The sequence below is a fragment of the Saccopteryx leptura genome, unplaced genomic scaffold (genome assembly GCF_036850995.1).
Source record: "Saccopteryx leptura isolate mSacLep1 unplaced genomic scaffold, mSacLep1_pri_phased_curated manual_scaffold_15, whole genome shotgun sequence".
NCBI lineage: Eukaryota > Metazoa > Chordata > Mammalia > Chiroptera > Emballonuridae > Saccopteryx > Saccopteryx leptura.
The window spans coordinates 2,688,080-2,704,648 of NW_027095697.1; positions in this window are offsets into that span (position 1 = coordinate 2,688,080).

A 16,569-nucleotide genomic window follows, 5' to 3' on the forward strand; every position below is an offset into this window, starting at 1 on the left:
TCTACATGGGCCACCATCTTGGACCCACTGGAGACTTCTTAAATAAAGTCTGATATTGGCTGCAGCAATAGGCTTCTGCTCTGATATGCTTTTATTCCTCATAGTCAAATGTCTATACAATTATTGAGACATTGGTTTTCCCTCTGACTTCAATTACTTGTTGCATCCAGGAGTATTTTATTTTCACCTTGTTTAGGTTATTTTTCCTGTGAGGATGGGCATGATAACTTCCAAGCTTCTTACTTGTAAAATCAGAAACAGAAAGTCTTGTGTTAATTGCTTTTTATCTCTTGGCTTCCTGTTCCCTATTTGTAAAATAAAGGGATCAGATCACTCCATGGTGCCTAAACTCTCCTCTAGCTCCAGCATTCTGTTCATTCCATAAGCACTAACTTGCATGAAAGACAGTGCCAATTTGTGACATTTGCTACCATTCTACAGGTAAACCTGCAGGTGGACAAAAAAAGGCACATTACTTTCAAGTTGTTCCTTAATCATGTTTATCAAATCCAGGAAGTTCAAGGAGTTCAAGAAATTCAACATTGTGGAGCCTGTAAGTTCCATGTATTCTTTAATGCTGTAAAAATATTTTCTGAATGCTTGGTAAATACAGAGAACTTTTATCATAAACTTAGGATCTCAAAGAATATAAATGTGTATAGTTGTGATGAATCTCTCTCTTTCCTCCCCCATTTTTTCTCTCAAGCTATGATTTGTTTTTCTCTTTATTTCTTTCTCTCTTCCTCTTTCCCTCCCTGGAATTCTGTATCACCCTTCTTTTCATCTTGTTTACCATCATTCCTTTCTGCCAGTGCTCATAAAGCCTTTGGAAGTGCCCATGATATACCAGGCACTGTGCTAGGAACTCAAGTCCCTGCACTCAAGGACTTCCCGTTCTACTATTTTTATTTCTATCTTTTTAACTTTTTAAATTTAAATCTCCTTAATTTATTATAAAATATGATGTGCTTTGATTTGATAAATATATTGAATTTTACCAATTTTTTTATTATAAAAAATATACCTATTGCAAAAATGCTAAAAAAATGATAAGAAAAATAAACCAACAAATTTCCCATAGAGTTATTTACTGTTAATATTATGATATTTTCTTCCCTTATTCTCTGGGTACCTATTATATTTTTCTAAATGTACCCAGGTAGATTGGGTGTGTGTACATCTGTGTGCATAGATGTGCATTGCACATGAGCATATCTCTGTGTCCATGTGTGTCTGTTATTTGTGTATATCTGTATATGTATACAAATGAGTATTTATTCACTCTTCCAATAAACACTTATTGTATTTCTATTATGGGCCAGGCACTGTGCTTGACACTGGTTGCCTATAGTGAATGAGACAGACTCACTTTCTGTCTTTATGAATACTATGCTCTCATGGGGTAGACAGAGGGAATGAAAAATATACATAAATAAAATAATTATAAGTTGTGATAAGCACTGGATTTGGCAGTGCAATGCCTTTGGTCCCAGTTTTGATGGATCATGGCCAGGTCCAATATCTCAACTTCTTTGAAGGCAGAGCTGAGACCTAAGTCTTGGTCCTTCAGCAGTGCAGGTTCTCAGCTATAAAACTGAGAAAATTTAAAAGTGAAGAAACAAATACCCTGGGAGGTGTTCTGTGACCAAAATAACCTAGCTTGTAGGTGGTGACCCAGGCTCAGATAAATTCTGGATGCCCAGAGCTTAGCAGGTCTCTCAGTCTGGACTGCTACCACAGCATAAGAAGAGTGCATGTTAGGAAAGGGCTCACTTTGTGCTAAACAATTAGAAATAGTGTTTACGTCCCTGACTCTCAATAGCAAAGAAAAGACTTCTAGTGTTGTTACTACAACAGATAGATTATTATTTTATTTTTTTAATTAACTCACATTTTCTCTAGTACTTTTTTTCCCCAAAAGACAATGGCTTGCTCTTACCAAAAAGCTCAGTAGGTTAGAGCATGGGTAGTCAACCTTTTTATACCTACTGCCCACTTTTGTATCTCTGTTAGTAGTAAAATTTTCTAACTGCCCACCGGTTCCACAGTAATGGTGATTTATAAAGTAGGGAAGTAACTTTACTTTATAAAATTTATAAAGCAGGGTTTCAGCAAGTTAAAGCATATAATAACAATTACCAAGTACTTTATGTCAGATTTTTGCTGTTTGGCAAAATAAATCTTTACAAAAAAAACTTACTATAGTTAAATCTATTTATTTATACTTTGCATACATAGAAATTACATTAGTTAATTGAATTATTAGTGAGATTCTTGAGGCTGATGCTAGGAAACTAAATATTGAATATTTAGTTCAATTTTTTTTTGTATTTTTTTGTATTTTTCTGAAGCTGGAAATGGGGAGAGACAGAGAGACAGTCAGACAGACTCCCGCATGCTGCCTGACCAGGATCCCCCTGGCGAGCCCACCAGGGGCGATGCTCTGCCATGACCAGAGCCACTCCAGTGCCTGGGGCAGAGGCCAAGGAGCCATCCCCAGTGCCTGGGCCATTCCTGCTCCAATGGAGCCTTGGCTGCAGGAGGGGAAGAGAGAGACAGAGAGGATGGAGGGGGGGTGGAGAAGCAAATGGGCGCCTCTCCTATGTGCCCTTGCCGGGAATCGAACCCTGGTCCCCACATGCCAGGCCGATGCTCCACCGCCGAGCCAACCGGCCAGGGCCCAGTTCAATTTTTGTGAGGAACAAACAAAGGTCTCCCCTTTTGGAAACTTAGGTGGTTTCTTCTGTCATAATATGATTAACAGCACTAAATCTTGATTCCACAAGATATGAGGTAGGGAAAGGTATCAATAAGCTGAATACCATTTTCCACATATTTTGATATAAGACCGGCATTTTTTTATTTTGCCATGGGTTTTCATATCTACCACTGTCAAATTTATGTTTACTTTCTTCATCATATCTAGTTTCTAACAGTTCTTTTTGGCAAGTTGTATCAGCCTCTTCAATATGCAGTAAAAGGATTTTTCATCTAGTCATATACCTTCAATTTCAAAATATCTTCAATTTGTTTTTCCATGTCCCATTTGTTTGTTGAGGTGGTTACTCAATCTGTCAATATCATCTGGAGTTACATCATCTTTTATAGATAATTGAGGAAACTGATAAAATTCTCTCTTCAATAGGTTATGATGAAGTAGTTCAAGTTTGTCAATAAATAATAGCACAATATTTTGGCAACCTATATGAGTTTTATTAGCTCCTTAAAGCTGCAAATTGACATCATTAAATCTCTTGAAAATATCTGCCAAGTAAAAGGCATCAGTTTTTTACTATTTTTAACTATTGACACAGATTGGTCTCACTATTACTTTCAAAAAAATTGTATGACACTATTATATAATCCTACAAATCTAGCCAAAGATGTACCCTTTGACAGCCAATGAACTTCTCTGTGCAAAAGTAACTTAATAAAATCTTCATTATTGTCCTGGCAAAGCTGCTGAAACATTCTATCATTCTTTGCTTTGGATTTGATGAATTTAATGATGAATGGAGACTTGTACTTAAATGTTTTTCTACAAGATGTTGTTTGTGTACCACACAATGAATACATAAAACATTTGGCACTTTCTGCTTCAAATAAGCAACAAATTCACGATAGCAACCTACCATTGATGGTGCTCCATCAGTAGTACATGCAACAACATTATTCAAAGGAATATTCTTTTTTGTAAAGTATGTTCTGACAGTATTAAAAAGAGATAATCTTTTTGTATCTGTGATGAGATTTATTGAGAATAGCATTTCTTCTCATAATATATTGTTTTTATCAAAATAGCATACATATACCATCAATAAAGCATCATTATCTGAAATGGTAGATTCGTCCAATTGCATGGAAAATAAAGAGTTTTGGAGAATACTTATGTTTGTTTTAAACATTAACTGCCATTTTATCAATTCATTGCTTTTACTGTGCTATCGCTTAGGGGCAACTTTTTAAAATTTGAGGTATATTCTGATGCATTACTGTTGAGATAATTCTTTTATAGAAGGTATTATTACAGTTTCTCCAATATTATAGCTTTTACCACTTTTTGCAATTATTTGTGAAATGAGATAAGTGGCAATTAATCCATCTTTATTTATTGTATGTTGTTTCTTCAATGATGCAACAATAGTTGAACAATTTTGAAATTTTTTATATATTTCCAGAAAATAATATGCAATGTGCTTGTCATTTGGATGCTTTGTAAAAGATGTTCTCACAATTGACTTGACTTCATTGCCTCATTAGATAATGTTTTATGGCACAATAAACACATTGAATGTTGTTTATTTGCCAGAGATTTTATGAAACACATCTTCAGATACTCTGGCAAATAGCTGCATGCATGCATTTTTTTTTTTTTAGACATGGGCTTATAATATTTCACAAGATTTTGTTTGAAACTGTGCTTGCTCTCAGAAATCTAACTATGTACTGACTTTAGTTTTGATTACATAACAATTTAGCTTCACTTACAAAATGTGAACAAAACTTATGCTCTTGAAGTCTGTTGTGTGGTCGTGATGATACAAGTGTCATGGTTGAGTGAGTTTGTTGAGATGAGAGTAAGTTAGTGAGTACTGTGGTTGTGCATTTTATAAAATTTTATGTAGCGAGTGTTGGCCAATGGCATCACTTCTTTGTGATCGGGGTGCAGTAGCAAGACATCAGCTAGTTTTGGCAGTCCAAGGGGGGGGTTAGAATGTCACCCTATTACCCTAAAATCCAGGAATTGAAATTAAAATATGAGTTAATTGGTATCTCCAATGTCTGGCAGTTTCTGTCGTAGAAAGAAGTGTTGAACCATGGAGTTCTTTGTCTTTGCTACGGGGTAATAAAATGACAAACTGCTAGTTTTGGGGCAACAATAGTGGTCATAAACTGCCCAGGAGGTGGGTGCGAACCCAAGGATTAGGTACCTGGCCACTTGCGGATGTGGGGCAGGTGCTTGTGAAAGAGGTCGAAGCGGTCCCAATACAAATGCCCTGTAACAGAGTCTAACCGCTGATCTTGACTGGTCAATAGTTAATGAATTAGTATGTATTTGTGGTGCTATTTGGTTGCTCTGCGACCACCCAACATAAAAGTTGAAACGCCTACTAGTGGGCAGTAGGGGCCAGGTTGACTACCACTGGGTTAGAGCATCACACCCATACACTAATGTCATAGGTTTGATCCTGGGTCATGGCACATACAGAAAGAGATTGGTGTTTCTGACTATCTGTCTCACCTCCTTCCTCTCTCTAATATCAATAATTAAAATTTAAAAAATAAAAAATGACAATGGCTTTTTTTGGTTGTTGTTGCAGATTAAATTGGATAGATCAGGGGTTGGGAACCTATGGCTCATGAGCCATATGTGGCTCTTTTGATGGCTGCATTTGGCTCGCAGACAAATCTTTAATTAAAAAAATAACGTTAAAAATATAAAACATTCTCATGTATTACAATCCATTCATTTTCTACCACTCATGTTCATGGTTGTGGGTGGCTGAAGCCAATCACAGCTGTCCTCCAGGACAACACCAAATTTTTATTGGATAATGCGTAACTTACACAGGTCATTGTATGGCTCTCATGGAATTACATTTTAAAATATGTGGCATTCATGTCTCTTTCAGCCAAAAAGGTTCCTGACCCCTGCCTTAAGCTATAAGGACCATACCTGCTCAGAGCCTGTGCCCCACACCCAATGCAAACTATAAGCTGCAAACATATACATCATATTTACACTTATTTGACCCACAACAACATACTTTAAAGATTTAAAATTACATAACCCATGTTTCCTACTCTCATAACAGTCAACCTTGAAATCAGTATTAATAGATAAAACAGGAAGTCCTTTTACTTAGTTATTAAATACCATTTTAAATAACCTGAAACATACATTGCAATTGGAATTCTAATTTTTTTTCAACTTAAAGATAATAATAATATAAAAAACAAGTAAACCTATGGTGCCCTGACCAGATGTTTCAGTGCATGGAGTGTACTTCCTGTGTGTCAAGGTTCTGGGTTCCATCCCAGGTCTCAACATTTAAAAGAGCAAACAAAAAGTTCACAACTAAATGGAACAACTAAGTGGAGAAATAAGCTAATACTACTCTGTTGGGTAGATAAAATATACTATGCTCACTTTTTTAAAGATGGTGCTGCCCACATAGAAGCAGTAGCCCAGGTGATATTAATGTGTGTTGGGGGCGAGCTGTGGGCAGGCAGGATCCTTGTAGCCTGGGGCTTAGTTTTAGGACTAAGCCTTTCCCACCCTTTTTGATGTGGTGTGGTACAATCCCATCATGACTCAGATAGGTGACTTTGTATTAGAAACTTCCCTATTTTGTATATTGGATTAAAAGTTATGAATCTACACTATAAAATGGGGGCAGAACAGGAGCTTGCTCTCTGGGTTCCTGAGATTAGCACTGGAAAGCAGAGAGAGCAGAGCAGAGAGAGGACCCATGGAGGAGGCCAGGTGAAGCAGGCAAGATGGAGTGTTGAGTAAGAAGCCAGTTTGTGCAGAGTTTGTGCAGGGAGAAGGAAGAGATGGGGAACAGAGGTGAATAAGGCTGGTGAGCTAGAAACCTTTGATTCTAGGAAACTCAGGTAAGTCAGTAGCTTTGTGAGCACTGAATGTGAGTGGATTTTGGAGCCCAGTGTGTGTTTTTACTTCCTTGCCAGATGCAAGCTAGGATTAATGATGATGGCCCACCAGTTTTTGACTCCGTTGTTTCTTTACCGGCTGTCTGAATTCAATGCGAACCTGCATGGGCCAGGCTGCTGTGATAGTGGCCCTGACTACTGACTTTACATTTCTCTCTCTCTCTTTCTCAAATCAATGTAAAAACATTAAAATCCAATTAGAAATGGTGTGATATATCTGCAACATGCCTAGTACATTTCTCTAAACAAAAATGCAGGAAAAAGGGACAGAAAAATAAAGAAAAAGACCCAGATCTTTCTATGGATCATGTTTCTATTTTCCACAACTAGAAAGGACTACTTTTTTTTTAACCATAATCTATCTCAACTCTGAAACTCAGTGTGTTTCCCACCCACATTTGACTCCCATGGTGTGTCTCCTACAATGGAAACATTTCTTCCTTGCTTCCCCAAAACACCTGACCAGCAGTGCTTTGGGAAACTCCTCCCAAACCTGAGACTAGAGGGTTGATGAGGCCAATGGAATTCTCAGGACACAGTGAATTTCTTTAATGTGCCATTAACCCTATGAATACTGGAGCCTTCTATCATATTAGACTAAATGGAACCCTGAGGTTTCTCCCTGGAGTTTCATAAAATACAGTGTGAAACTCTCTTCCTTCTCTTTCCCCATCAATATCTACCTTCCTGCCACCATGAACACAACAAGCATGACTGGACAGGCACCAGAAGCCAGAAAGCTTATAGCTCATCAGGATCAAGGGGTAGAATGTTACAGTAATATAATGTTATAGTAACTAAATATATAAAAATATAGAAAATATATTAAAATGTTAAGGTATAATATTAAAAGCTACTAAGGTAAGTGAATAAGCTATACCCTCTGGGTGGGAGCTAATCTAGTGTATAGGGATATGACAAGCAAGACCATGCCTTTAGCTCAGGGACCAGTTAATGTGTGTGAACTTATATATAGATAAAAAGAACTCTATGGGTCAAATAAGTTTGCAAATATGATATATATGTTTGCTTGCTTATAGTTTGTATTGGATGTGGGGGACAGGCTGTAAGCAGGCAGTGTCCTTATAGCCTAAGGCTTAGTTTGAAGCCTAAACTTTTCCTCACACCATTGACTGTTGCATGATAGGGGGTGGTACACTCTTATGAGGAATCCCATTTATGCTTCAGATAAGTGGCTTTGTATCAGAGACTTTCTTTTTTGTATATTGCATTAAAGGTTTTGATCTCTACACTAAAAGATGGGGCAGAGGGGCCCATGCTAAAGGAGAGCAGAGAAAGGCCACGTGGAGGAGAATATAAGCAGCAAAGATGGTGGTAGGACTTTACAACATTTTTATTTCTATATATTTAATTACTATTGTAAAGTAGCATACCCCAGATGCTGAAAAGTACTTGTTGGGCAGATAAAATGTATTATGCTCACTTTGTTAAAGAGGCCATCGCCCAGGTGATATTAATGTGTGTTGGAGATTGTTGTAACCTGGGGCTTGGTTTTGGGATTAAGCCTTTCCCACCCTTTTTGCTGTAGGGCGGTACAATCCAATCATGCCTCAGAGAAGTGACTTTGTATTAGAGACTACCCTATTTTGTATATTGGATTAAAGGTTGTGAAGCTACACTATAAAATAGGGGTAGAACGGGAACTTGCCGCTTGGTTCCTGAGATTAGCATGAGAGAGCAGAGAGAGTAGAGCCAGCAGCAGGAGGAGGCCACGTGGAGGAGGCCAGGAGAAGCAGCCAAGATGGCGGAGTGCTGAGTGAGATGCCAGTCTGTGTAGAGTTTGTATCTGGGATAAGGAAGAAAATGGGGAACTGAGGAGAATAAGGTTGGTGAGCTAGAAACCTTTGATTCTAGGAAACTCGGATAAGTCAGTGGCTTTGTGAGCACTGAGTGTGACTGGGTTTTGGAGCCCAGTGTGTATTTTTACTTGCCCGCCGGGTGCAAGGTAGGATTAAAGGTTATGGCCCACCAGTTTTTGGCTCCATGGTTTCTTTACCGACTGTCCGAATCCAATGCGAACCTGCATGGGCCAGGCGGCTCTGATAGTGGCCCTGGCCCTGATTACTGCCTTTACAGTACTGTACCTTACTTCTGTGGGTTTATGTAGAGACAAGAAGTCCAGATGAGTTTTGAAGGGTTTTATTTAAGGAGATTTATTTAATATTCCAGCCGCATATGCTGACATGGGGCATTTGCAGGCCCAAATCATGTGCGCCAAATACATCTCAGGAGCTGGTTATATACCTGTAAAGCCAGTAGCCAGGGCCACTACTACCATCACAGCAGCCTGGCCCATGCAGGTTTGCATTGGATTTGGACAGTTGGTAAAGAAACAACGGAGCCAAGAACTGATGGGCCATCACCTTTAATCCTAGCTTGCACCCGGCGGGCAAGTAAAAACATACACTGTGGGCTCCAAAACCCACTCACATATAGTGCTCACAGAGCTGCTGACTTACCCGAGTTTCCTAGAATCAAAGGTTTCTAGCTCACCAGCCTTATTCACCTCTGTTCCCCATCTCCTTCCTTCTTCCTGCACAAACTCTGCACAAACTGGCTTCTCACTCAACAATCCACCATCTTGGCTGCTTCTCCTGGCTTCCTCCATGTGGCCTCCTTCTGCTCTCTGCTCTGCTCTCTCCTCTAATGATAATCTCAGGAATCAAGAGAGCAAGCTGTCGTTCTGCCCCCATTTTATAGTGTAGATTCAAAACCTTTAATCCAATATACAAAATAAGGAAGTCTCTAATACAAAGTCACTTATCTGGGGCATAATGGGATTGTACCACCCCACATCAAAAAAGGTGGGAAAGGGCCTGACCTGTGGTGGCACAGTGGATAATGCATTGACCTGGAACGCTGAGGTTGCTGGTTCAAAACCCTGGGCTTGACTGCACAAGGCACATATGGGAGTTGATGTTTCCTGCTCCTCCCCCTTTCCCTCTCTCTCTTCTTTAAAATAAATAAGTAAAATCTTTAAAAAAAAAAAAAAAGGTGGGAAAGGCTTAATCCCAAAACCAAGCCCCAGGCTACAAAAATTCTGCCTGCCCAGAGCCCACAGAGACACACATTAATATCACCTGGGTGACAGCTTTCACGTGGGCAGTGCCATCTTTAACAAAGTGAGCATAATATATTTTATCTGCCCAACAATACCTGTGTGCCTCACATGGGCTGAGGAGAGCATGGCATCATGGCATAAGCTTACAACATTTGCTTAGGGGACACACAGAAACATTAAGACTTTCAAGGCAACACAATCAAATATATTTACAATATTTCAGGGTTCATCTTTCCTCCTTTGCCTAGAGGTATTTTACCTTCAATATTCCAGAAAGGGGGAGGAACTATAGTCAATGCAAGGTGGTATGTAAATTCTTTCTCCCATTGAAAAAGAAGTTTCTCAGTTAACCTTTATTTTAGTTTTAAAACTAAATGACCCATTGTCCTTGCAAGCCAGAAACTTCTATATTTTTCTCCCTCCCTTCCCTAAAGGAAGGATGGGACAGGAAATTCTGATGTTTCCTCCTAGAATATCAATATTAATTTTGTAGCTTTTTGGTACCTTACTACACTGTAACCTTATATTACTACAACAACACTCAACTACCTCAGTGACATGAACTTATATGCTAGTATTCAGGAGTATCTCTGACACAAATCTGGATGAGACCGATTATCCTGGCCTTTAGCTGGACTTCCAGACCCCAGACTAAAGATGGAGCTGACCACGTGGAGGCCATTGCCCAGGTGATATTAATGTGCGTCTCTGTGGGCTGTGGACAAGCAGGATTCTTGTATCCTGGGGCTTGGTTTTATGACTAAGCCTTTCCCACCCTTTTTGATGTGGGGTGGTACAATTCCATCATACCTCAGATAAGTGACTTGTATTAGAGACTTCCTTATTTTGTATATTGGATTAAAGGTTTTGGTTTCTACACTATAAAATGGAGGCAGAATGGGAGCTTGCTCTCTTGGTTCCTGAGATTAATATTAGAGGGGAGAGCAGAGAGGAGAGCAGAGAGAGGCCATGTGGAGGAGGCCAGGAAAAGCAGCCAAGATGGCAGAGAATTGAGTGAGAAGCCAGTTTGTGCAGACTTTCTGCAGGGAGAAGGAAGAAGATGGGGAACACCTTCCATCTACACCATTCATTTATAATGCTAAGGATTCTCATCATATTTCTTATTAATCAACTTAAACAATTTTACATACATTGCCTTCCCAAAGATATCTATACATAAAAGTAATGTCACACATAAAAACATCAATCACAGTTTTATTAACACTATTGCCGTAGTTTCACTTCACCTATTAAAATACAAAATATAGTGAAGGTATATGTAAAGCCAGTAGCTTTGGCCTACATCACAGCCACCTGGCTCATGCAGGTTTGCACTTGATTCGGGCAGACAGTAATGAAACAATAAAGCCAAGAACTGGTGGTCCATTAGCTTTAATCCTAGCTTGCACCCGGTGGGCAAAAAATACACACAATGGGAAAACACTTCCCTTTCCATTCAGGGCTCCCCAAACCACTGACTTATCTGAGTTTCCTAGAATCAAAGGTTTCCAGCTCACCAGCCTTATTCACCTCTGTTTTTCATCTCCTTCTCTCTGCACAAACTCTGTACAAACTGGCTTCTCTTTCAGCACTCTGCCTTCTTGGCTGCTTCTCCTCTCCTCCACGTGGCCTTCCTCTGCTCTCTGCTCTCTAATGTTAATCTTAGAAACTGAGAAAGCAAGATCTCATTCTGCCCCATTGTATAGTGTAGAAATCCAAACCTTTAATCCAATATACAAACAAAGAAGTCTCTGCTACAAAGTCATTTATCTGAGGCATAATGGGATTCCTCAAAAGGATGGGAAAGGCTTAGTTTTAAAACTTAGCCTTCAGCTGTAACAACCCTGCCTGCTTACAGCCTGTCCCCTAAACCCAATGTAAACTATAGGTGAGCAAACCTATATATCTGTTGGAATCCATGGGAATCTGAAAAGACCAGTGTAGCAAACTTATTGAAAGAAAGAAAGAAAGAAAGAAACCCTGTTGGGCACTTCTCCAGGGAGAAGGGTACCAATACAGACTAGGGGGCAAATTTTTATAGTGTTTGGGAGAGCCTGAGAAGATACTGAGCCAGAAGTTCTGTTATGTCATCTCCTGCGGATTTACGGTTTCAGCTTTCAAAACGCTCCTACTTAGGGTGCTTAACCAGCTTCTAGGAACTCTTCTACCTCAGGGGCAATTATCCAGTAAATAAGGTTGAGGTCCAAAAGTCAGGCGGAATAGCCAAAGGGCATTTAGTATTTCTGATAAATTCATATATCTATCAGTATCATATCTACAAACTTATTTGACCAACAGTATACAAAAAGCAATGAATAGAAAAAAATCACAACTACATTGAATAATTTCCTTGTGGCATATGGCTATTAAAATGAACTGCTGGGGTAACTCCTTATCAATAAACATAAATAGCCTTATTATTGGCACGAAGTAATGGATTCAAATTCAAACACATAATATATATGACAAAGGTTTATCTTTAAATGAAAGAAAAAATTATGATATTGTTGTAAGGTACCAAAAAGCAGCAAAATTAATATTGCTATTCTAGGTGGAAAAGGTCAGGCTTTCCTGTCCTTTGAAAAATGGAGAAAAAAGAATATAGATGTCTCCTGACTTACAAAGATGACTAGGGTCATTTGTTTTTAAATTCTCTAAAAGAATTAAGGTTATCTGAAGAACTCCCTTTTGCTTTCAATAAGAGGCAAAATTAACATATCACCCTACACTGATCTTAGCTCTCCCTCTCTTCCTGGAATCCTGAAATAAAAGTGTACTTCTAGGCAAAGAAGAGGAAATAGATACTGAAAGGATTTGTGAATGTCTTTGTATTACCTTGAAAGTTTAACATTTTCTGTAAATCCCCTAGAAAAATGTTATAATCTTGTTAATGATTGTGTCCTGCTGTCATGCCCCCTCCCCAACCTGTATGTGCTCAAAGTGTATATAACCAGCCTCTGAAATGTACTCGGGGCTCAAGATTTGGGACTGCTATGCCCCGTGTCAGCCATATGTGGCCAACATATTTAGCAAATCTTCTCTTTCAATAAAATTCTTTAAAATTTATCTGGACGGGGTGTCCCTACATCAGTGGTTCTCAACCTGTGGGTTGCAACCCCAGTGGGGTCGCCTAAAGCCATCGGAAAATATATAATGCATATCAGGTATTTACATTCCGAATCATAACTGTAGCAAAATTACAGGTATGAAGTAGCCACCAAAATTATTATTTGATTTGGGTTCACCGCAACATGAGGAACTCTATTGCGTGGTCACGGCATTAGAATGATTGAGAACCACTGCTCTACATAAACCCGATAGAGTGAGGTACAGTGCCTTTCAGGATCTGGGGTTTGGTACTTTGTAACATATCATAACTGGTATCAAAACAACCATATGAGAAAACAAATGGCACCCCTACATCCTGACATCCACTGAAAGCACTTCCTTCTGGAAGTTAATAGCTACCCACACCTAATAGAAAACCCTGGAGCTGCCTACAACATAAGGCAGCAAGACATTAAGAGAACTAAAAATATCCACCAAAAATATTTGGTTAAAATACAGTACATTTTAAGGCAAAACCTGGTCCCATAAATACACAAAATCCTTTTAGTAGGTTCAGTAGACCGGGAATATCTACATTCACATGCAATTCATAACAAACTCAAATAATACACCACAGCTAAAAGAGAAAACAGAAACACACATAACTATAAAGGTAATTAAACACACCCATCTCAATCGGCAATGGAGCACAGCTTTCAAAACTGATGCATGCAACTAAAAAAAGTGTAAAAACATTTTTTAAAAATAACCTAAGTGGCAAATAACATTCCATAAATATAACTAATCCACTGTGTGGCCAATATCCAAGGCCACTATCACAGCCACTTGGACCATGCAAGATCGCATTGGATTCAGTCAATAAAAAAACAACAAAGCCAAAAACTGGTGGGCCATTATCTTTAATCCTAGCTTGCACCCAGCGGGCAAGTAAAAACACACACTGGGCTCCAAAACCCACTCACATTCAGTGCTCACAAAGCTACAGACTTGTCCGAGTTTCCTAGAATCAAAGGTTTCTAGCTCAACAGACTATTCACCTTTGTTCCCCATCTCCTTCCTTCTCCCTGCACAAACTCTGCCATTTTTGCTGCTTCTCCTGGCCTCCTCCATGTGGCCTCTCTCTGCTCTCTAATGCTAATATCAGGAATCAAGAGCACAAGCTCTTGTTTTGCCCCCATTTTATAGTGTAGAAATCAAAACCTTTAATCCAATATACAAAATAGGTAAGTCTCTAATACAAAGTCACTTACCTGAGACATGATGGGATTGTACCACCCCACATCAAAAAGGGTGGAAAAGGCTTAGTCCTATAACCAAGCCTCAGGCGACAAGAATTCTGTTTGCCCATAACCCCTAATGCACATTAATATCACCTGGGTGACAGGCTTCCATGTGGGCAGCGCCATCTTTAACAAAGTGAGTGTTGGGCAGATAAAATGTATTATGCTCACTTTGTTAAAGACAACACGAGAAGGCCGTCGCCCAGGTGATATTAATGTGTGTTGGGGTGGGCTAAAGGCAGGCAGAATCCTTGTAGCCTGGGGCTTGGTTTTGGGATTAAGCCTTTCCTACCCTTTTTGATGTGGGGTGGTACAATCCAATCATGCCTCAGAAAGTGACTTTGTATTAGAGACTTCCCTATTTTGTATATTGGATTAAGGGTTTTGAATCTACACTATAAAATAGGGGTAGAACGGGAGCTTGGGCTCTTGGTTCCTGAGGTTAGCATGAGAGAGTGGAGAGAGTAGAGCCAACAGTGGAAGGAGGCCACGTGGAGGAAGCCAGGAGAAGCAGCCAAGATGGCGGAGTGCTGAGTGAGATGCCAGTTTGTACAGAGTTTGTATCTGGGATAAGGAAGGAGATGGGGAACTGAGGAGAATAAGGCTGGTGAGCTAGAAACCTTCGATTCTAGGAAACTCGGATAAGTCAGTGGCTTTGTGAGCACTGAATGTGAGTGGCTTTTGGAGCCCAGTGTATGTTTTTACTTGCCCGCCGGGTGCAAGCTAGGATTAAAGACGATGGCCCACCAGTTTGTGGCTCCATTGTTTCTTTACTGACTGTCCAAATCCAATGTGAACCTGCAAGGGCTGGGCTGCTCTGATGGTGGCCCTGGCCACGGCTACTGGCTTTACAGTGAGCATAATATATTTCATCTGCCCAACATCCACAATACTCCAAATATTCAAATCTACCACACTTACAAGAATGCTTGCCACTTTTTAAAAACTGACCCTACTGGATGATAAACCACTTTCCTACACATTTCAATGAACTAAAAAATGTGCCATGAACTGCCGTAACACACCAGAGAACTGTAAAACTTAGTATTGACAATGCCATTTTAAAGGGAAAAGTCAGGTTCTGTCCAGTCCTTTCTTTGGAAAATGAAAGAAAAAGAATATAGAAGTCTCCTGACTTATAAGGATGACTAGTCATTTGGTTTTAAGTTCTCTGAAACAATTAAGGTTATCTGAGGAACTCCCTTTTGCTTTCAATAAGAGACAAAATTTACATACCACCCTACACTGATCTTATCTCTTCCTCCCTTCCTGGAATCCTGAGAGTGACATGTACTTCTAGGCAAAGGAGGAGAGATAGACACTAAAAGGATTTGTGAATGTCTTTGATTGTATTACCTTGAAAGTTTTAATGTTAATCTTGTTAATGTAATGTAAAAATTGTTAATGATTGTGTCATGCTGTCATGCTTCCCAACCTGTGTGTGGTCAAAGGGTATATAACCAGCCTCTGAGATGTACTTGAGGCACATAATTTAGGACTGCTATGCCCGAGTCAACCATATGTGACCAGCATATTTAACAAATCTCCTCCTTCAATAATATTCTTCAAAATTTATCTGGACTGGGTGTCTCTACATAAACCCAATGGAGTAAGGTACAGTGCCTTTCAGAATCTGGGGTATGGTACTTTATAACATTTCTTTCTTTACAGCTCTTCTAACCCTCCATCTAGAACCCTGTAAGAAAGTTATCTGTATGGCCAGTAGGCACGACCATCATCACAGCTACCTGGCCTATGCAGGTTCACATTTGATTTGCACAGACAGTAATGAAACAATGGAGCCAAGAACTGATGGGTCATCAACTTTAATCCTAGCTTGCATCTGATGGGCAAGTAAAAACACACACTGGCTCCAAAAACCCATTCATTCAGTGCTCACAAAGCTATTGACTTATTCAAGTTTTCTAAAATCAAAGGTTTCTAGCTCACCAGACTTACTCACTTCTGTTCCCCATCTCTTTTTCTCTGCACAAACTCTGCACAAACTGGCTTCTCACTCAGCACTCCACCATCTCGGCTGCTTCTTTTGGCCTCCTCCACGTGGCCTCTCTCTGCTCTCCTCTCTGCTTTCTCCTCTAATGCTAATCTCAGGAACTGAGAGAGAACAAGCTCACTGTCTGCCCCAGTTTATAGTGTAGAAATACAAGACCTTTAATCCAATATACAAACAAGAAAGTCTCTGATACAAAGTCACTTATCTGAGACATAATGGGATTCCTCATAAGAGTGCACCACCCCACATCATGCAATCAGTCAAAGGTGTGGGGAAAAGCTTAGTCTTAAAACTAAGCCTTAGAGCTGTAATGACCTGGCCTGCTTACAGCCTGTCCCCCCCACACACAATATAAATTATAAGTGAGCAAACATGTACATTATATTTACAAACTTATTTGACCAACATTATCATTACATAGACATGTTATCAAATGAATGAACATTAAA